Source organism: Pristis pectinata, chromosome 8, assembly GCF_009764475.1.
Source record: "Pristis pectinata isolate sPriPec2 chromosome 8, sPriPec2.1.pri, whole genome shotgun sequence".
Taxonomy (NCBI): domain Eukaryota; kingdom Metazoa; phylum Chordata; class Chondrichthyes; order Rhinopristiformes; family Pristidae; genus Pristis; species Pristis pectinata.
Genome location: NC_067412.1, coordinates 81576936 through 81591199, shown reverse-complemented (window position 1 = coordinate 81591199; position 14264 = coordinate 81576936). Strand labels below are relative to the sequence as shown.

At 39.0% G+C, this 14264-nt stretch overlaps 1 protein-coding gene across 6 annotated transcripts in view; it reads left to right on the top strand.

Annotated features, from left to right (window-relative positions):
* Positions 1-1134: 1134 nt before the first annotated feature.
* Positions 1135-14264, top strand: part of stag2b (stromal antigen 2b) — a 122240-nt gene continuing 109110 nt past the window's right edge. For 3 of the 6 annotated variants that reach the window (XM_052020925.1, XM_052020924.1, XM_052020921.1), the window contains exon 1: positions 3850-4120. The gene's annotated coding sequence lies outside the window, so the exon portion shown is untranslated. Of the gene's footprint in view, positions 1154-3849; positions 4121-4804; positions 4979-5212; positions 5334-14264 lie in introns of those variants that run through there. The other 3 variants (XM_052020927.1, XM_052020923.1, XM_052020922.1) reach the window with 3 other exon arrangements.

Here is a 14264-nt window from a genome sequence, read left to right as displayed (position 1 = left end):
AGTCAGGAATGCTGATACCAGATGTGTCTACAACTGCTCCTGGAGTTTTCTTTTAATCTGCAAGAATCTTATAAATGCTTTCCAAGTGTCTCTCTGAGTAGCTCAAAAACTGACCATGTTACTCCTGTTGTTGTCATAATGAATTGTGAACAATGGTTAAGTACATAAAGCAATGGCTTGATGATCTGATTCACATGAAAATGGAGGCCCAGGTAGTATTTTGACATTTGTGAGGAGAAAGTAAGTGTGTTTTGTTATCTGGTGAAAATAGGATCAGATCATCTATGATGTTTTATATTATCACAATTAAATGTGCAGGTTGTCTTTTCAATATGCAGCCTGTGAATTTCACAAAGAAACACTATAAATCCTGCCACTGTTGGCAAAATTTTATCTTCATGAAGTTGAATAGATCAATTAATCTGTCTCAAGAAATTTTGATTCCCAATCCTACCAAACTGTGCTTTTTTTTCAAGAAGCAGTGTTAATTATTTGAATCATTAATTTTTGGAATGCAGCTGAGGCAAGAAAAATGTCATTGTTTGGTTAAAGCTACTTTAAACCAATTTAGTGGAATTCCATTTATGTGAATGTATTTTTGGGCTATATTTAAAGTTCTTGTGGTTTGGAGAAGTAGTAAACAAATTGAGTTGGATGCAGCACTTTTCTTAGGTAGCTTTTTGAGCCAGGTTGATGTGCAATAATATATCGTACCTGGGGAATGGAATCTACAGGTAGGAACATACTGCTCCACTGTGCTAAGGATGTCCCCAGTGAGGTATTAGTTTCAACATCCCCTCTTTGTTACAATTTGGAATTCTCCAAACACTCCATGTGAGCTCCAAGGAGTTTCCATGAGTCAAACGTCTCAATTTAAAACTTGCAAACCTTGTGCATGCACTAACTTGTTTGGTGTGTTACAAAATTGATTTTTATGGATAGGTGATGAAGAATTTGGAATTTTGCCAATTTTCTGCCATTTTACCTCATTCTTTCAAGGTCATCGCTGCTGGAATATGTCTCTGAGTGTCACCTCAACCTTCTGACAGCTCACTGAAGGGTTCATTCGTTGTGTGGCTTTTGTTCTCCCTCATCCAGGGAAAAAGAGACCAGGTCTTGCATTCCTGCTACCAAACAGTTTTTAAAAAAAACAGTAAGTCAACTCAAAATGACAATTCAACATAAAATATTGTTTACTTTATCAGCTTAGCAACATAGAAAATTGCTGAGCTGTAATTATGCAACCCAGAGTGTGAATACACCATTTTAAAGATTTTATTGCTTGCATTTTGTCTTTTTGGTTTCTTGTAAAGATGCAAGAAAAAAATACTATTTAGAACATAGTAAGTTTTTGACAATATTATTGCATGCAAGCCATTTGACATCTCAACAGTGTAGATTTCTGATCAGATTGCAGATGGGGTCACTTAACAGGAATCACCCTTTGCTGTCTCCTGTAAATTTCAGTATTTTCCAGATTTACAAATACTTTTGAAGGAACTGTCTTGGGATCCAACAAAAAATGATTTATGGTCTGACAGATTGATTTATAAAAAAAATTTACAGTTAACTGAACTAATGCAAAACAGGGATAGAGTTTCATGTGATGAGATCAGAAAGCCATTTTCTGGGCTGGCTGGCAAAACAGCAACAAAGCTGTTACTCATATAGATGTGACTTGACTCAGTTTGACTCACTCTTATCTCTGATTCAAAAGGTTGTAGGTTCAAGTCCCACTCCAGAGACTGGAGGGCAAAACTCCAGGCTGACGCTGCTGTTTGTCAGTAGAGGGAGTTACACTGTTGGAGGTGCTTTTTATTTTGATGAGAAGTTCAACCAGGTCTCTAAGTGCCTTCTCAGGCAAAACGAAAAGATTTCATGGCACCATTTAGAGCTATCAATCCAATATTCAATCAATGTCACTAAAACTGTTAACCAGTCATTCTCGCACTGCTGTTCACAGAAGCTTGTAGCTTTTCCAATATTACAACAGCAACTGCACTTCCAAATGCTTTGGCTTGACCTGAGGGTATGAAAGGAGCTACAGAGATACAAGCACTCTATTTTTATCAATTATCATAAGTCAAAATGACCTTTTATCTGAACTGCCAAAATATCAGCAAATGGACTACGGAGGAGGAAAAGGGTGGAGGTGAGGAAATAACAAAAGAGAAGTTGTGTAAAATGTTGTGTAAGAACTTGAATAGAAATTTAAAAAATATATATGATCTGGTGGAGGTGGTCTAAATTGGAATTGTGGAATCTTTATCAGCAACCACTTCCTGAAAAAGTGTGAGCAATGGATATGATCTGAAATTACTGAGTCTTAATGGCTGTGAAATGTCAAACTGAAAGTTGAGTTGTTGTCCCAAAAGCAAAATACTGCAAATGTTGTAAATCTGAAATAACACAGAAAATGCTGGAGATGCACAACAGATTCTACTGAAGGACAAGTTTGGTGCTTCAGGTCAATAATTTTTATCAGTCCCTCATTTGATGAAAGATCATTAGCATGAAATGTTCCTTGAACCTCTGTTCAGTTTCATTGCAATTGTGCAGGAAGCAATGATTAAAGTTGAGGGTCGATTTGAAATGGTTGAGGACTGAACTGAGGTAATCAGCAAAGTGATCACTGCCTTGCATTTCAGGGTCTCAAACAAGTTATTGGCCATCTATATTCTCAAAATAAGGGGTAGGCTTTTTCAGATTGAAATGAAGAGTATCTTTGGAATCCTCTACCCTGAAGTACCATGTCAAGTTAAGTTTACTGTCATATGCACGAGTATGGTGAGGTACAGGTACCATGGAAAAACTTGGTTGCAGCAGCATCACAGGCAGGAGGGAGAGGCACAGGTATTGGTTTATTATTGTCACATGGACTGAGATCTTGTGAAAAGGTGCATGGGGACATACAGGAAAATGGAGTTTGAAGTTGAATGTCGGCTGGTGACAGAGCAGGATTGAGGGGGCATATGGCCTACTGCTGCTCCTATTTCTTTTTGGTTTGGTTCCCCCCAGAAATGTTTTGTACTATTTGAACAAACTGGGAGTTTTACCTCCCTTGATTAAAATGCTTGCTTCAATTGTTGGAGACATCTTCTTTAAATTTAAACTTCTCATCTGTGTGGTGCACAGTAAACTAAGTTGTTTTGATTGTATTGATTGGTTTGCACATTCCTTTTGGGGGAATAAACTCATCATCGATGATTAACAAATCGTATCAGGCAGCCTTTGTGGAGAGTGAGGGCCATTTAACATAAAAGAATTCGGATCTTAGTTTTTAAACTGCCATTTGCACCTTTTTTAATTGTTCAATCACAACTGAAGATGTCTCTGGTCTCTTTTAAAATAGTGTACTCATTAATCCTAACAGATGGTGAGTAATTCTCCAATGAATATTGATCAAATAATTCAACTGTGCACTTGCATTTTGGTAATTAATTTTTGAAGTTGGTATTGATGAATACAATAATTGAAGTCGGGTTAGCATTTTCAAGTAAAGCAATAATAGTGTATTGCTATATTTTTAGCTGCAAACTGACAGCAGCCAACTCCATCCACAGTTCAAGCCCATTTCCGGACGTGCTCCGGCTGCATTGATTCGCTTCCCAGTTCGGGCCTGGCACGAAGCGACTTGTCAGTCAGCGCAGCAGTGCCCTCCGGCCGGCAGGGGGGGCGCAAGGCCGCCTCCGAAGGGAGGGGGTGGTTGGGGGCGGGGGGGTGGTGGTCTGAGAGGGACGACGTCGCCGATAGGGGGTGCCGGCCGGCCGGAAGGCACGGTGCTGCCGCTTGCCTCCGCCCCGCCGGTAGGGGGCGCGGCGGCTCGCCTCGGCTGCCCTTTGTCCGCCAGATGGCAGCTTCACCTTCAGTCGGAGTGAGCGCAACGACGGCAGCCGCCGCTTCCCCCCAAAAATTAAAAAAAATCAGTAAAAAAAAACAAGCACTTTAGCCGGGCGAGTGACAGGCGGCCTGAGTGGCCACGGCTTCACCTGCCCGAGCCACGGACATAAATAAACACCGAGAGCCGCGGTGGGAGGGGGAGGAAAAAAAAACACCCCGGAGTACAACAGTTGTGAGGGGAAAAAATATTTTTTTTTAAAAAAAAGAGGAAGAGAAGAAGGTAAGGAAACGATTTTGCTGTGGAGAGGAAAAATAATAGTGGAGAACGTTCTGGAAAAAGTTACGGGAGGGCCCGGAGTGCGCTGCGTTGTTGTTCGTGGCCTGTGTTCGCAAAATGGAGGCCGCGCCGCGCCGAGCAGCAGGCCGCCCGGGCCGAGGCGAGCAGGGCCCGGCCGCCCTCCTCCTACCGCCGCCCTCCCCCTCTCCTCCTCCCTACACCCTGCCCACCCCCCCCCCCTCCCTCCCCGACGGTTCACACCCGCCACCCGGCCGAGTTGGGAAGATGGGGGGGTGAGGGGCCGCGACCTTGCGCCGCCGGCCCCGGGCGGACTTCCCTGAGCTCCGGGGCGGGCGGGCGGGCGGGGGGGGGGGGGGGGGGGTGGGTCGCTCCCCTCTGGGGGAGGGGGGGGAAGAGAGGAAAAACAAACCGCTTCCATCGGGAATTTTCCCCCCTTTTTTCCCCCTAACGCACAATTTGGCAACGGCACAGCGGAGACTTTTTGGCGCCACTTTTATTTCTCTAAATCAGCCTCTCGCCAACATTTCAGTGTCCCCGGCTCCGCTCTGTTTTTTTTGTGTGTGTGTTGGGGGGGGGGGGGGGATGAAAAGGACAACTCGGCGCTTTTTTTCTGTGCCGACGAAAATGGATTATTTTTAGGGCACCGAGCGTGTTTTTTTCTCTAGAATCACTTCCTTGTCGGAAATGAAACGAAAAGCTTTTCGGTCCGGGAGCAAGTCAACTCGATAATTCTAACTTGTTGGAAAATGAGCGCGTCTAATCTTTTATTTTGGCGAGTTTTGTTCGGCTTTACAAGGGATTTAAAGACTCCTCTTGTGGAGTAAGAACGGCTGTGCTCAGGTCCGGTTCCATGTGACAATGTTGTAAACACTTGGCGAGAGGGAAGACATTATTAATCCACCAGAGTTTGGGGCTTCGTTTCATTTTCTCTTTTTTCCCCCGACTAAAATCGTTTCTTGACACTTTTGTTAACCCATTTACCGACCGTCTCTTTAAACTTTACCTCGGTTAGAGGCTTTCTTTTTGAAGAAAAACAACCCACTGTAAACAGATTCCCATAAATCACCCTGTAATTTCTTAGCCACACCCTGTTTGTATCTAATCTGCTCATTTCGTGGGAAGTACTTAACCGTAACTCGGCTGCTTGTTAACTGACAATTTTGGCCCTTATTTTGCAAAACAAATATGTGGAAAGGTATGTCGCACTGTAAATTGGCTGATTTTTTCCCCCAGCGATTTCTATGAACTGTTGATGATCGCAGGTTGTTTGACTTCGACCATTTAAAATATTTTCAATTTTCCAAGTTTATTTTGAAAACGAGTCATTGAGAGGAAAGGTTCTGATTCTTTGTACATTGTTTTTCCAACTTGTGTCTATTAATCCTGCCGATCCTGTGTCTTTTTTTAAACAAAGTGGCTGTTTACATTTATGCACTTTGGCTTGATTGTGTTCAGTGTTGAGAAGTAAAGATATCAAGGGTTCAAACACACTCGATTCTTGTATTTGGGTATCCTGTTGGCAAAGAAGTATAATTTGCAACTGCAGTATCCTTGCAGGGAATCGCAGGAGTACCATACCGCTGATCGTTGTAAATATTCTCGTGCATAAGTTTCTGTCTTTGGTTAGAACTTCCTAAACATTGTGTGTGGGTGCGTCTCAACTAACATTGCTTCCAAGTTTGTTTATTACGTGTGCGTAATTCATAAAGGTGAATGTCTCCCGTGTTGATTTTTTTTGTTGCCGTCAATGTACTAAGAGTGAAATCATAACACAGTTATCTGGAAAAACATAATAAGCCATTGATCCAGACTGGACGTATATTAATACTTCTAATTGTTTTGTTTAACTTACAATAATTACAGTTTTAGTGTACTATATAGTTGTAAATTGCAATTTGTAGATAAAATTCTAAGTGGATTGTGTGCATCAGTTTAATTTTATAGTTAATGTTTACTAAATGTTTAGTAATTGCAATAACAAGTGTTCTCGGGCAGCACTCCTTTAAATGACGTCACCATATTACTCTAAGAAGCTGAACAGGAAGTGGTACAAGTGAACGCTGACTCTCGGGTTAAATTGGTCAGCCCATAATAGTTACTCGGCTGAAAATTCCAGTATATGTGTTGTCAGTGTGATGAAAGTACTTTTAAACCATGAACACCCCTCCATTTCTGCATGACTTAGAACTCTGGAACTGCATCTGTCAGGTGACTTTCGACCACAGGAACTGAACAAAGGACGAAATTGGAAGGGTTGTATGAGGTAGCAGAAGAAATTTTCATTAATGAATGTTTTTTTTAAAGAGTTGGTGAGGAGTAGAAGGAGGGTTTTCTTTCAGGGAAGAATATTGAAGATGAGAATGTTGATTGGAAGGACAAGTAGGAATTGATAACAAGTGTTCAAAGTTTTTAACTGATGGGCAGAATAGAACTAGCATGCAACTGATGGTTTGGGGAAGCAGACTTTGTAAATGTGTCGTACACCAAATATTGTGATTTGCGATGGCCCCGTTGAATGATGTGAATCCTGATATACTGTCTATTGGTTCCACTGTTGCACACTTTTAAAAAAAAATTTAAGTTTCTTTTGGTTACTTTGGCATTTTCCTGCCATGACAACCTATGTATCGTTTATTTGTCTCCATTTGAATGATGATTTTCTCTGGCATTTTGCCAAACTGTTTAATGATTTGCAATATATCTGGTCAACTGCTCCCTGTCTGAAAGTTACTGTTTGTTTATCATTGGTTGGAATTATTCATGTACATATTGAATAGCCACTATAGCCTGTTTTCTGTCGGCCTATTTCAACAATGGATGTGAATCAATTCTCAAATAATCAAGTCTAAATTTAACTTAAGCATGTGAAGTGATGCGAGCATCTCAATTTAGATGTGGTCTGAACGTGATGTGCCCTCCACCGAAATCATTGTAATGCAGGAAGATGTTGAACTAATTGTTGGAAGGCTTATGAGACAGTCCTAGCATTTTTTGTCTTTCTGCCAACCTCCCTAAAATGTGATGGATATTTTTTAACTCTATTTCAAATTAGTGTGATGTTTTGTTACTTCTCAGCACACTTTGCCCAATATTTGTTCGCCTTTATCTTCTGGTACAGTTTGTTATTATTTGTAACACACATGCAAAAATAGGAATAGTTGCAGCACAAAAAGGCCATTCCTTCCCTTGTGTCCATGCCAGCTCTGTATCAGAGCGACTCGCCAGTTCAACATCCTGGCCTCTTCTCCCAAGTCTTGCAAATTTTTCGTCTTCCTTCATTTATCCCGTTCCCCCTTGAAGGCTACAGTGGAACCTCCATCCACCAAATTCCAGCCATGTGCTGTATTAAGGAAAAAGCCTTTCCTTATGTCACTCCTCCACAACCCTCTGCCAATGTAAACAGCCTCTCGCTATCCCCTCTGACCAAATGTCTCATCACTATATCAATATCTATAAAAGATTCCCTGTTTTCTCCAAAGGAAATAAATGCCAGCCCCTCTAATCTAACCTGTGCTATTGTTCCTCCTCCTACAAATTGTGCAAATTTTTTGTGGGCTATGGATTCTGCAAGTAAAAATGCTTCATCTAATATGAAATTTGGAAATACTTGCAGCATCTCTAAAGCTTAAAGCAAAAGCAAAATTCTGTGTTCATCCTGTAAACATTGATTCCAAGCCTCCAATGACTTCTCATTTTTATTCCTTTGCCCCATTCCAGTGTTCTCTGCCACTTATACATTTCAATAAAGGTTAAATACCACATTTTCAATTTGCAAATTACACCATTCAGGATTCATTGAAGTAAAGATTGAAACAAGTCATGATATTAAAGTAGAAGCTAAAATATTAAACAGCAAAAAAAAAAGTAAAATGTTTGTAGAATTTTGAAATGTTTATAGGGGAATGGCAGTTCACACGCACATGAAATTTCCATGGCCAGATTTGTGAGGGATTAAGAAAATTTAGTATGCCATTAAGTCTCGTTTATGTTACGTGTTAACGTTCTCTGTTTTTAAGATGAAGAAAATAGTTCATAAGTAGTGTTTGTTATTTTCTGTTAAATCCTTGATATCGGCTGATTATGCTGGTGAATGGTGGAGGATGCTGTAGTCTGAAAGGGGATTAACTGAGAACTTTGCATTGAACCATGCATGTGCCTTCTCCAGATGTTGCTGTCATTCTAATAGTGCAAGCTGATGGCCTGATTTATTTCTCTCAATTTCTGAGCCATAGTGTCCCAACCAGATAAAAAGCAGAATGACAGATGATGCAATAAAGTGTCTTTTGGTACTGTTCTTGCACCGCAGGTAATTTCTTGAGGTCCTATCCCATCCTCTGCATCTTAAGAAACATTGGAATGCGAGTTGATCATTGTGAGCCTGCTTTGCCATCTATTAGATCTTGATAGATGTGTACTGTAACACTAGATTTAGCCTTGTGTTCCTTTTGTTTTTCCATCTATTCTTACCTCAGAAAATACCTCAATCTCAGTCTTAAAATTTTCATTTCACACAGTCCTTGCTCAAGGATGGTCATTCCAGATTTCCAGTCTTTGTTGCATGAAGTAGTGCTTTCTTATCACTGGCAATAAGCCTGTTTCTGAGCTGATGCTTGAAATGTGAACTTAAAAAAGAAAATGCCAGAACTAGTGAGAAAACAGGCAGCATCTATAGGGAAATCTTATGATTGCAACAGGTTTTCAGCAAGTAGGGAGCAGGATGGGAAAGAGGGTTGGCATGATTTTTAAATGGTAAACATGATGAGAGTATTCCAGAAAAAAATGACAGCAGCGATTAGTCCTGGAATTGAACACCATAAAGAAGAGAAAATTGTTGAGGACTGCAAGGTGTTTATTCAAATGGTGAAGTGCGTTTGCTTGAGTACCATTGCATCAGGAGCTCAAAGAATAACAGTTCATCTTTTGATTGGCACTTCGCAACTTCCTGGACTTGACATCAACATTTCTGACCATAGCCATTGCTCTGGTTCTTTCAACAATTATCATCCATTTAGCTATTGAAATTGCCCCAAACTTCTGTATAAGAGACTCATCGATTGTTATTCCCGTCTTCTCACTGCTCTCCTGCTTTATATAAGTTTTTGTACATCTGTGGGGGAAAAAATTAAATTGTTATGTTAAAACTTGCTTCTCTCTAGTTATGGGGCCTAATTTCCTGAGTCTTTTGTGTATATTTCTGTTTTTAAAGTTTTCCTCCCTTGTTTCATTTTGCTCACTTTTGGAAATAATTTTGTATTGTCTACATTACCTTCTACTTGAATCCTAAAAAATGTCAATTATGTATTTAATACTTAAGGGAATACAAGCCTTATCTGTGCAACTTGTCTTCACAATTTAACCCTCCAAGACTTAACCTTTGGTGAATATGTGCTTCTCCCCTCTGAGGGCAAAATATCCTTGTGTGTTCTGCAGAACAGAATCTCGTGCTTAGCATCTTGTCCAACCAGAGCCAGTCACGATCTCCTTTGAGATTTGATTCAATATCTTAATAGGGGATTATCCCTTGTGCGGCTTGGATAATATTCAATTGCTCAAGAATGTTTTCCACTCTCCGGGTGTGAACCTAGGTTAAGTATGGGGAGATCACATGGCACTGGATATTTAGAATCCTAATATACTTTTAGGTACAGGAGACATTGCTGGTCTTTTTCCCCCATCTCTTGGTTCAATAGGCTTTGAATGTAATTGTAACAATGGGCTGAGAACATTCAACTCAGAACACACTGGAATTCCACCAGAAGGCCTTTTTTTTGAAGCTTTGTTCTGCATTGATAACAGAATGATACATTAGCATACCAACTGACACAAAACCTTTCTAATATATATTGAATTATGGAGTTAGAAACAGGTATTTATAATTATCTGACATAATTGTGGTTCAGCATATAAATGTGAAAAGATGCCTTTTGATAGTTATGTTGTATGCTTAAGTTGAGTATTGATTCAAGTGTAGCTAATATGGTACACTGATTTTAATGATGGTGGATTATTTTTTTCTACCTTGATTCTTCACTTCCAATCAAAAGCTAATGATCTAAATGGTACAAAGGCTGCAGAAAGACTGGCTTTGGTACTTATTAAATGCTTGACAAATGGTCATATTATGGTGGATGTTGATGCCAAAAAGGAGGACGTAGTAGTATCATTTTAAAAGTTGGATAGTTGTAGTAAATTACTAAGAGACACCTATCCAGGAAGTAGAAAATGTATGGATACTAAAGTGAGTAGGATGAAATTTGTGCTTTGAATGTAATGTATTGCTTAGAATTTTTAATGCTACTTTTAGAATATATTTTTAGCTTTGGCTCTGCTTTGGAATTCAGTGATTTCTCCCATTCTTTAATGCTGACCCATGCTTTCAAGGGTGATTCAAGTTATCATGTGCATGTTTGAGTTGAAGATTGTGTTCTGGGATAGTCTTGTCAAGTATTTCATTCCACTTTTATCTGCTCCTTGATGTACATCCATGCATGTACTGTTTTTTTGAGTGGTAATGCTTTCACAACCAAGTGCCCGTGTTTAAATAAATAGTTGTCTTGAGAGCTTGAAAACTATTTTAACTCTGAGTTCAATACTTTGTAAACTAAAATCAGCAAAGATTGGTATTTGAACCTTAGGCACTTGTTTGCACAGCTTCATGCTGCTAAAAGCAGTGCCATCACTCGCTTGGCATTTAAAAATGCTGAAGCTAATTGGTGTTATTTTTCATGTGTACCCTCACCTATTTTCACTTCATTTGGAAGACTATGGATCCAACTTGTGATGTGGTACAGTTTCACAAATGGTGTACTGCATTGCTTTATCTATAAATTAAGATGACTAGGTGTTGAAATATAGAATGTAACATCAAAGCTAAATGCCTTCAGTCATGTCCATGGATGGCAGCCCAGATTTTTGTTGACATTCTGAGCGAAGGGAAGTAGAGGCCAAGCACTGATACTTGAAATTATCAATATTACAGGCTGCATAGAAATCTGTTTTGAATGCTTCTGATTTGCTGTATGGCTTAACACAACAGTTCATTTGCCCATTGGGAAAATTCATTATTTAAACAAGTGCTCACTTATTCATGTTTTCAATGTTTTTTTTGTGTGAAAAGTTTGACTTTAATGATAACAGGCAAACTGGTATGTTATAAATCTACGTTACCAAAAGGATGCTTATTTGTACTTTTCAATTTTCCTCTCTTGGCAAATGGTCCATTTTTTTTAATTTGCTCGTTGGGAATCTTGGCTTCTATCACCAGTAAGGAGTTCCAGGGTGGCATAGTACTGCATCTAGATTGAACCTGGACTCAATCCTGACTCTGCTGTCTGTGTGGAGTTTGTACATTCTCCCCGTGATGTGTGGTTTACTTTTGGGTGTTGAGATTTCCTCCCATATTCCAAAAAATATGTGTGGGTTGGTAGGTTTGCCAGTGTCAGTTGCCCGTAATGTGTCAGTGAGTGATAAAATCTGGGGGAAATTGATGGGAAGAATAATGTAGGATTGGTGTAAACATGGGTGCTTCATGGTTAGTGTGGTGGTGTGAAGTGCCTGTTTCTATACTTTTAATAATAATTTTTATATTTGATAGTGCATCTGGGCAAGAAACCAGCCAATCCAGGGACTGCTTATTTGTATATAGGAAAAATAAAGTTATTGATCAATAATTTGAACTTATTTTTAAAAATGTCATTTGCTTAATCATATTTATTTAAATTTTGACCACTTAGGTAACATTGTCTCTCTGTTAGAAGTTTTCTGAAGTGCTTAAGATGGAATATTTTTTCAGGACAATGTCTGAAATTTACGAAATTAAATTATTTCTTAATTTTGCATGACATATATAGAACATCTTTTAACAGGTGACTGTCATGTTATAAGATATTTGGTAGTGTATTACTGTAGTCTTCTACGTGATTCTTCGTAGTTTGATGTGGCCCTGCTTTGAAGCACTGCAGTATTAATGTTTCATAATATTTTAAAAGCTGTTTCCATATTTTTAAAATTGCATAAGGAATCAGCTAATTAAAAATGTTATCTTAAGTTTTGAGGGGCCCCATAATTCTTCAATGCAGATTTTTAAAGTTTTTCTGTATCTTTTCAGTTCAGCTGGGGGAAAAGAACATCAGACACTTCTTTTTCTTGTTTTATTCACTACCACGCAACCAAAAATGTACGTGAATATAAGGTTGGGAATAATCTGTTTCTTTGGAATGGCCTTGTATAAGCGTATGTTGTTTCTCAATCTATAAGGATATAACCAGAGATGTATGGTAGGAACAACCTTGGATAATGTTTTCTTGGCTGGCATGGGTATTATGGACCAGATGTCTTCCTCTGAGCCTTAAATATATTTTGTTGTTTGGGATATCCACATTCTTGTGACTCCCTGGATGATCACTTGCTGTTATCCTAAAAGGCAAGTGGACTGTGAGAGGGCAAGAAAGAAGATCTTAAATAGTTCTGTTGCTGGCTGGCACAAAAACTCAGTTGAATAGCTTTTTTTTGGTGCCATTAATTTTCATGTTTGTGGTTTACAAAAATTGGTAATGCAAATAAAATATTGAATTTATTAGTTTTGGAGATAAAAAAAAATTGTTTAAGGGTCAAGTCAGATTAGTTTTGGTTTTGTATTCTCAGGTTTGACGCAAGTGTTCCTGTGTCCTGCCTTTTTGATGTTTTATTGAATTAAGCATCTGTATGTCAGCAATTGGAAGGCAGAAAATTATGCTGTGGAACTGGGTAGAAAGAATTTTAGAAAAAATAATTCGAAAGATCTCTTGGTACTAATTCAATTATGCCTGCCTAAAATATGTTTATCTGAAAGCAGTTTTATAATTGGTGTAAACTGGAAAGGAAATTGCTTTTTTCCCCCACAAAGCAAACATGAAAACATGGGTCAAGCTTTGAGTTGAAGAGCATATGGTGCATTAATGGTTTGAAGCAGTTCTGATCAGAAATATTAAATATAGTAATGCAAAAAATGTGAATAAATATTGGATATTAGTACATATCCTTGGGGAGTGTTTTATGTACACTCCAGTCTATGACCCTTCAATGCTATGTATTTTAAAAATACAGGAATGCTGTTTCTGGATAAGTGAGCAGTGCAAAGTAAACTAACCTTTAAAGAAAATATGTCATGGTGGTCCAAGTTTTATTTTAGAGAACTTATGAAAGTAGAGAGGCTGATAAAACAACATGAATAATGTTTGTTGGAAAATGGTTTGGTTGAGTAAATGAAGCTAAATCAGTTTCTCTAAATTTTAATGCCAGGTTTAGTTTTGAGTTCCTGCCAAGGATTTTTTTTTTTCTTTAAACAGCTCTGACAGAATGACTTTAATATTTCAGAAAATACTGCATAGGATGATACTCTGTTATGCTTGCCTCCTACACAACGATTTATGTTACGCTGCTCTGTTCTGGTAGCCTTCATCACAACAGGCCTTGTGATGTGAGACATGAAGCTGGTGGGCTGAAAAGGGCATTGAGCAATGACAGACTTGCTTTTGCATTCATCTTCTCAAGCAGTTGTTGAAATCTCCTTTACAGTGGGGGGAGAGAGGTGGTTCTGAATTGGGAGGCATGAAGACTGCATTGATTTTTTTGTGATGATGTGCTTTGAGTTAAGTTGGACACCCAAGAGATTTGGTGTGTGCTCAATGAATTCATGCTGGTGCTAGGTGATTGGCTATCAAGTATGAGATTGAAAGGATTGGAGTCCAAAGACTTGTAGCATCCACTCCTTGTCAGTACCCTGCCGCCTTCTGAGAAGGTTGTTATCTTTTGACCTTGGCTATCTTTCTCATGTGATTTCTGTTTGTTTGTGTTTGGGAAAGAGTATTGGTGAGATGAACTGGGTGTGCATTACAATTTACTGTATTATTTATTATAAATTTTTGTTTTTCTCTAAGTATCGGTATGGTGGAAGTGAGATGTACTCAAAACTGTCTTGCTAATGCTTGATTGGCAATGTCATATCTTGAACTAATCATCCAGCTTTCCAGTGTCATTGCATATTGTCTTTCCCTGCACCAAAAAAGTGTAGCCTATAGATAGCCGTGATCGTACTTGCATCAGTGGACTTCAAGGCTGAATCAGTTGTGAATCAATAGTGTCTGGA